At 34.6% G+C, this 8,787-nt stretch overlaps 1 long non-coding RNA gene across 1 annotated transcript; it reads left to right on the top strand.

The window, feature by feature from the left end:
* Positions 1 to 6,934: 6,934 nt before the first annotated feature.
* Positions 6,935 to 7,794, top strand: LOC132714255 (uncharacterized). Its single transcript, XR_009623545.1, has 2 exons — positions 6,935 to 7,340; positions 7,545 to 7,794. It is a non-coding gene; the product is annotated as an uncharacterized LOC132714255 (long non-coding RNA).
* Positions 7,795 to 8,787: the final 993 nt, after the last annotated feature.

Genomic DNA, 8,787 nt, shown 5'->3' with positions numbered 1-8,787 from the left:
TCACATGTTTATCAGATTTTTATGCATGTTTTTTATCCATGTTGTTATGAATGAATGATAATGTGCAATAAATATGGAAAGTAGTTTATGTGTAAAATTAAATCATTAATTTGTAGATAGGACAGACATTGTTATATGACATCTTGTGGGCTAGTACTTACCTCTTGTGAACATAGTTCAAAATATTCAGATCATTGTTAAAGGAGTGAGACTAAAATAAGGATTGGAGCACCATATTAAATACCATATTCAAGTATATACAGGACATGCCGCTTGAATGATTAAATGCTCAAATTTCGCCTTTTCACCGAAGGGAACGAACTTTTAAAATATCTTCTTCATCTCTACACACCGATTTATATACAATAATGAATGGAAAATGTAAAAATCTGCGAAAAAAATGATATTTGTCTATTTTATGATCATGATTTCTGCAAGCGTCTAGAGGTACTGCTCTTATCCTGTACTGAGTTAAATCCATTGAATGCCTATAATGAACCTGCCTTGCTTTTGCATTAGGATTAGTTTGTTAGTTGTACAACAGATTTCAGGATTAAAGTGGTTAAATTTAGAATGAAACAGTCTACATCAGATGATATATTGTTGGCTTATTTATTTTGATTATATTGATATTCATTGAGTCAATTATGGTCAGTTCTATATACAAAGCAGGGCAAATTCATTGTGCATATTAAGTAGATTAGAGGTTAATAAAAGGTTAACAGCTGGTGTCATACTCACTTAATTAGGAACAGTTGAGCTGGTCTATTCAATTATCATTGACCACTTTTATTGACCACAGAGTAATTCAGTACTTTTATAGTTCTGTTGATCCAGAGAATTCTGTCATGGGGTTTAAGGTGCTTTTTAGCTTTATAAAGTATCATAGAGTATAATGCTATATTGACTTATAAACCTTTTTAAACAAAAACCCTGGCAATTTAAGAAAAAATCTTCATTTTCATTATTGAATTGTGAAGAGCTCGACGCATAACTGTAATAAATAAAGAAAAAGAAAAAAAAATCATTCTCGTTAAATTGTAAAGAGCTCTGCGTATAACTATAATATAAATATTATGTACATGTATATAAGTTTTTACAAAATGGTGATAACAACGGAAAGTTCCATACAATATCTCAATATTGAGATCTATGACACAAGAGGTAAATATGAGCATACAGGGTGTTGCTAATTTCATTCTCTCTGAGATTTTATCTTACATCATGTGCAACTTCTTTTCTTTATTAATGTGTACAGTAATTAAATAAACAATAAAATTAAAATATGGTATACTACTTATATTGTTTGTTATTCTTCTGTTTTTGCGTAGACTGATGAAACTGGAATGTGTGGGCATGCATGTTCCATAATATGGACACATTTCTAGTTTCGCTCGGACCAAAATCTGCTTGCTAAAAGCACATCTGATAACAGACAGCCTAATTTAAAAGGTTGATTCTTAACTTTGAAAGTACAAGTTACATTGACAAAATTTAGTAACTATGGAGATTATTCAGGACGTTTAAGGACAAGCCCCCTATTCATTTAGCTTGAATTTAGTTGTCAAAATAGAGGGTTAATGTATGTGCATACTTAAGTGTGTCTTTATAATGCGCAAATCATAATGTCAACATGGAGGGACGCAAATAACATAGCACAAATGTCAACCTCATAGAGACAGTGTGTTAAAAACGAACTTCATTGTAGCTCAAAGGTCAAATTCGGGGCCCGAAGGTAAAAAAGTAGTGCACTCTGTCCAGGCTAGTAACATTTCCGTGAATCAAGGAATTTTCAAAATATTTAATTCAGCACTTACAACAGAATCAAAGCTTGAAGGTGAAGTTCAAAACGATGTTTAAGGTCAACAATTTGTACAATAACTTCATTTCATGGCAATTTTAAAATAAATTGATGAGAAAGGGTATAGTGTACAAGCATTGTGTATTTTAAAAGGTTGATTTCCAATGTTGAGATAAATGATCATCTGTGTGAACAATTACTTTGATTGGGATTTTAATATAACTATGAATGGTAAACTGATACATGATTGCATAAGAATGTTTATACATTTGATGTTTTTAAAATCACCAAAAAATACATGGAGAAAGGAATGCCCCAATGTATTATCCTTGGTTCTTTTAGGGATCAGAAAGGCTTGACTTGATTCCCTTGAGCATCTTGTTTTCCTTAGGTCATTATTTTAATTGCTATAGTAACTAAGAGAAATAAAGTATTAAATTATCATTATTGGGTTAACTTTGTATGCATAAACTTACCAGGTTTGTGACACAAGATACGTGATCAGATGACAATATGTAAAGTTTGTAAGACTGCTTCAACTTCAGGCTAGAATGAGGGTTGAAATAGTTCGTTACACATAAACAATAAGGGTATAATCAATTGTATTTTACTATCAACGAGTTCTTTGCGCAAATATACAGTATATTTTATTATAAACTATTAGGATCAATTAAGTGACCTTTACAAAGATTATTTAGTTTCTTTTGGTAGGGAGAGTTGGTGGGTCCATGCACGTGAAAATCGTGGATTTCATACATGTAATTTTACAACTGAAAAGAATGGTGTGATATTTACATGCTGGAGAAAGGATTAATTACATAGTTAAAGGTGACTAGTATAAATGTTTTCATGATAAGTATTGTCATAAGATAACACGTTCATTTAGAAAGAGAAAATGAACCTTGTATTGAGGCTTTGCTACTTTCCTCCAAGACATTACTTGTGTTACTAAAATAGAGAAAATAAGAATCCCTACCTAACAAGGCAAAATTGAAAATGTTGAAGGCTCGGTTTGATTGAGCCTGTTCATAGACGGTACTGTCAAGTGCAAACCACCGTCCACGTCCCCTAGCACCGGCTTTAGCAGAATTTAACATTTAAACATAAAAATGGTGTATTTTTAATTTAGATACATCAGCAGATGTGTTCATACGGTGAGTATCATGGAACCTTCAATGTGACATGTTAGTGCCATTCCATTAAAATCGGCGTATAGTTTTGACGTCTTATCTGTGATATGCAGGCTTCATAACCTCAGACCTTCCGCACATTGTTTTCTCGTTTAGTGCACATTGGAACCACCCAAGTAAAAAATATGCTGAAAAGTAAAAACTAAAAAATACCACAAACACAGCAATAATGTCGTGCTGAACGATCTTCAATGATCGGAAAGTTAAATATAATAAGTACAATAAGTTAAACACACTGGCCATAGCTTTCGCAGAAGTGGTGGGTCCATCGCAGCGGCGTCGGAGTATAGGGTGCAGAAGCCGTGAATAAAATATGGCCGTTCTCGGTAATTTTACGACTGAATTTTACTTTTAATGTTTTACTGGCAAAACCATATTACATATGTCTTACTTGACATTAAAGAAACGTGTTTATTTGGTATTTGAAATAATACAAAAAGATGCTGGCGTTCTGCTTAGAACTATTTACCTTCCATTGAAAATTTCATTGGTAGACTATTCTACGTAAAAAGACCTTAGTTCCAGGTTCAACAACAAACAAATAAAAGAGATACTCGTGAAGATTAACAAAACATACTTTATTATTGAATATGAAGAACAATCTCAGTTTAAAATGTCACTGTGTTATATTATCATACTGAGGAACACCAATTTATAAGTGTATTATAGTTTGGGGACCTTTCTGTCAGAGTTAAATCGTATACATGCACAGTGCGTGTTTAGATATCCCCACTCCAGAGCAAACCCGTAGAGTGGCTCCTTTTTTTCTGGGGTTTACTTAATGTGACGACAGATAAATGGACAACGATAGAAATGTCTATTCAGATGCTCATTATGATTACTTTTTTTCTTGGGCTTTATATTGCGACAACAATGGACGTGATTTTATTTTGCATGTATATAAAACCTAACATTTTGTTAAAATGAAGCTTAGTGTCAGAATTAAGTTAACAACAGTCTTTTAAGTGTCCGGGTTTTTCCTCAAGATCGCTGTGGGTTCTGATTTATTGAACACGTTTCATAAAATATTACTACTTTATTCAACCAATGACTTCAATGAATTAATTAAGTCATAGAAAATATGAGAACAAAATATTCTGTTTATCACATTTTCAAAATAAGTATACATGTAGTTTACAGTCTAAAAATATAATGTAACGATAACTTTCCATGACGTATTAACGTAGTCAGAATTAAAAATGCTCTAAACTTTGCATGAGAGAAAACCATTCGCCAGACTCGTTTTCAAGTTCACTTTTCTTTTTCAGATAAATTGTAAGGTCTATGTTTCTAATTTTCACCAGCTAACTTCCTCTTTAGTATTTGTAGCCAGTACAGAACCGATTTTTTTTATTTTCTTCTGCTTAAATTGTGACACTCATCGAAAAAAGGGGTTTGAAAATATGTTTGACAACCATTTTTAAATAAACCTATGTAATTTATTTATCTTCGTCCGTATCAATTACAAAGCAATAAAATAACCTACTAATTATAAAACATGTCTAATTATAAATAATATTTTTATTACCCATGGTAAAGTGTTTGTTTGCTACAATTCAATAAGGGAATGCCACATTTTTCATTTAGCTTTTAAGGAATTATAAAACGGAATTATACCATAAGAGTGTGTAAACCATCAAAGATTAGATACTTGTTGCATTTAATGTTAATTAACTTCAATGTTTAAAAATATCTCACGATAAATAGCTACTCGAAATTATTTCCTTGATATTGAAAAATCTAACACATTTAATTAAATGTATCAGGTAAGGAGAGTTAGTTGTTCATGCACGTGAAAATCGAAACATTCGCTCATATAATTTTACCATGGAAAGAAAACAGAAGCCATAATATCAATCAAGCAATATACTATAATAGGGCCGAAACGTCTCGCTGAATAGGGCCGAAACGTCCAGGGGCCGATTTTTCTACTGGGGCCGATTTGGTTTGGGGTCGAAACGTCCTGTTTGCGTGTCCGAAGACTGACGGAAAGGGCCGAAAAGTTGCGACCCCAACATATTTATTTTAACAAAAGAACACTTAGATAAATGTATTGTTGTTTTCTATAATGAAAAGGTCAGAGTTGACCGAGGTTCGGCGAAAAAAACCGGACAATTTTCCCGCTTCACACATTATAGGTCACGTGATCATTTGAGCACAGAAAAGACCAGTTTAGGAGGGAACGTCGCACGGTGAAGAGGGCAAATGGCGTTCTCTGTTGATTTTGCAGGTGTGTTAATATTTTACAACTTTATTGTGATTTTTCAGGTATGTACAGTACTGAAAGAAGAAGAAGAAAAAGAAGAAGAGCCTGTTTAGAAGGGAGAGTCGCATGGCGAAGATGGAAGAAATGGCGAAGATGGAAGAAGAAATGGCGTGCAGGTGTGTTGATATTTTACAACTTTATTGTGTCATTTTATTCTTTTATTAACCTATCCTATGCCTTTGTTATATGCCTGTTTAGTTTTATTTTGATGATTTGTATACATTATTGCTCCTGATAATTTAGACACCTGGCCGTTTTATTACCCTGCGCCCACATGGGTTGCTAGTAATCGTGTTGTTCGACTTCGCGCGAGATAACTTCGGCGTTTTTTGTTTATTTTTTTTTATGTTATTTGACAAACTCTCCCTGCGCATTCTGATTATAAATACATTAGGTATTAAAAGGTATAACAAAAAAAGCTTGTCTCTCAGCCGCAGGTTGGCTGTGGGACCATACTCTCGAGGTTAAAACGTGTAAAAAGGTATGAAAAAATATGGTCTTTCAGCCGCAGTTTGGCTGGGGGTCCGTACTACATGTATAAAAGATATAAAATAATCTGGTCTTTCAGCCGCAGTTTGGCTGGGGGTCCGTACTACATGTATAAAAAGGTATAAAATAATCTGGTCTTTCAGCCACAGGTTGGCTGAGGGTCCGTACTACATGTATAAAAAGGTATAAAATAATCTGGTCTCTTAGCCGCAGTTTGGCTAGGGGTCCGTACTACATTTATAAAAAGGAATTAAAAAAAATCTGGTCTTTCAGCCGCAGTTTGGCTGGTGGTCCGTACTACATGTATAAAAAGGTATAAAATAATCTGGTCTCTTAGCCGCAGGTTGGCTGGGGGTCCTTACTACATGTATAAAAAGGTATAAAAAAAATCTGGTCTTTCAGCCGCAGTTTGGCTGGGGGTCCGTACTACATGTATAAAAAGGTATAAAATAATCGCGTCTCTCAGCCGCAGGTTGGCTGTGGGTCCATTAACTCTCAAGGTTAAAACGTGTAAAAAGGTATAAAAAAAATCTGGTCTTTCAGCCGCAGTTTAGCTGGGGGTCCGTACTACATATATAAAAAGGTATAAAATAATCTGGTCTCTCAGCCGCAGTTTGGCTGGGGGTCCGTACTACATGTATAAAAAGGTATTAAATAATCTGGTCTCTCAGCCGCAGGTTGGCTGTGGGTCCATACTCTCGAGGTTAAAACGTGTTAAAAGGTATAAAAAAATCTGGTCTTTCAGTCGCAGTTTGGCTGGGGGTCCGTACTACATGTATAAAAAGGTATAAAATAATCTGGTCTCTTAGCCGCAGTTTGGCTGGGGGTCCGTACTACATGTATAAAAAGGTATTAAAAAAATCTGGTCTTTCAGCCGCAGTTTGGCTGGGGGTCCGTACTACATGTGTAAAAAGGTATAAAAAAAATCTGGTCTTTCAGCCGCAGTTTGGCTGGGGGTCCATACTACATGTATAAAAGGTAAAAAATAATCTGGTCTTTCAGCCGCAGTTTGGCTGGGGGTCCGTACTACATGTATAAAAAGGTATAAAATAATCTGGTCTATTAGCCGCAGTTTGGCTGGGGGTCCGTACTACATGTATAAAAAGGTATAAAAAAATCTGGTCTTTCAGCCGCAGTTTGGCTGGGGGTCCGTACTATGTATAAAAAGGTATAAAATAATCTGGTCTATTAGCCGCAGTTTGGCTGGGGGTCCGTACTACATGTATAAAAAGGTATAAAAAAAATCTGGTCTTTCAGCCGCAGTTTGGCTGGGGGTCCGTACTATGTATAAAAAGGTATAAAATAATCTGGTCTCTTAGCCGCAGGTTGGCTGGGGGTCCATACTCTCAACGTAAAACATGTGTAAAAAGGTATAAAAAAAATCTGGTCTTTCAGCCGCAGTTTGGCTGGGGGTCCGTACTACATGTATAAAAAGGTATAAAACAATCTGGTCTCTTAGCCGCAGGTTGGCTGGAGGTCCGTACTACATGTATAAAAAGGTATTAAAAAAATCTGGTCTTTCAGCCGCAGTTTGGCTGGGGGTCCGTACTACATGTATAAAAAGGTATAAAATAATCTGGTCTCTTAGCCGCAGGTTGGCGGGGGGTGCGTACTACATGTATAAAAAGGTATAAAATAATCTGGTCTCTCAGCCGCAGGTTGGCTGTGGGTCCATACTCTCGAGGTTAAAACGTGTAAAAAGGTATAAAAAAAATCTGGTCTTACAGCCGCAGTTTGGCTGGGGGGTCCGTACTACATGTATAAAAAGGTATAAAATAATCTGGTCTCTTAGCCGCAGGTTGGCTGGGGGTCCATACTCTCAACGTAAAACATGTGTAAAAAGGTATAAAAAAATCTGGTCTGTCAGCCGCAGATTGACAGGGGTCCGTACTCGCAACATATAAACGTGTAAAAAGGTATAAAAAAATCTGGTCTTTCAGCCGCAGTTTGGCTGGGGGTCCATACTACATGTATTAAAAGGTATAAAATAATCTGGTCTCTTAGCCGCAGGTTGGCTGAGGGTCCTTACTCTCAACATAAAAACATGTGTTAAAAGGTATTAAAAATCTGGTCAAGTTAAGGTGCAAAAGGTGGTAAAAATAAATGTTTAAAGAATTTTTAAAATATAGAGTCTACCAGAATGTAAACAAATGTGTTATAAAAATATGCTTGAAAAATGTGTATATAAAAAAAGGTATAAAATTAACATAAAAAAGTTATAAAAAAAGTTATAATAATACAAATAGTAATAAAAAAAAATTATAAAAGAAATAATAATAAAAACATAAAAATACTAATTATAAAAAAAAAAAACAAATAAGAAAAACAAACAAATCACATACCAACAACATAATTAAGCTTCGTTAACTGAATGGTGGGAGAAGTGTAGCGCGTTATAATAATAATACCGGTAATAATATAAAATAAAAATAAAACGTCCATTCAGTCGCGCGTATAAACCGTTCGACGTATACTATGACTACACTTCTTCCAATGCTGCCTAGTTTTAATAACTAGCATGTCCCAAGCCATGATAAAAGCAGAGGGGAAGAAATGAAGTTAATAGATTTTATAGCGAAATCAACAAAAATTAACTGATCATGGTCTGCACTGTTCACTATTCAGACAGAACATAATTTTGAAACTTTCCGAAAAATAAAGTAATTAAATTGAAAGATGGATACAAGTCCATTTAACATACTAAGCCTGGTTTGGTTTATTTCTTCCAATGCTGCATAGTTTTAATAGCTAGCATGTCCCAAGCCATGATAAAAGCAGAGGGGAAGAAATGAAGTTAATAGATTTTATAGCAAAATCAACAAAAACGTTCTTATCATGATCTGCACTGTTCACTTAATTCAGACAGAACATATTTTGAAATTTTCTGAAAAATAAAGTAATTAAATTGAAAGATGGATTTAAGTCCATTTAATACACTAAACATGGTACTGAGGTTTAACTCTTCCAATGCTGCCTAGTTTAATAACTAGCTTTGTCCCAAGCCATGATAAAAGCAGAGGGGAAGAAAATTTTAATGAAGT

This window comes from Ruditapes philippinarum, unplaced genomic scaffold (assembly GCF_026571515.1).
Source record: "Ruditapes philippinarum isolate M1 unplaced genomic scaffold, ASM2657151v2 ctg167_1_1_1_1, whole genome shotgun sequence".
NCBI classification, from domain to species: Eukaryota; Metazoa; Mollusca; class Bivalvia; order Venerida; family Veneridae; genus Ruditapes; species Ruditapes philippinarum.
This window is presented reverse-complemented; position numbering and strand designations above follow the sequence as displayed.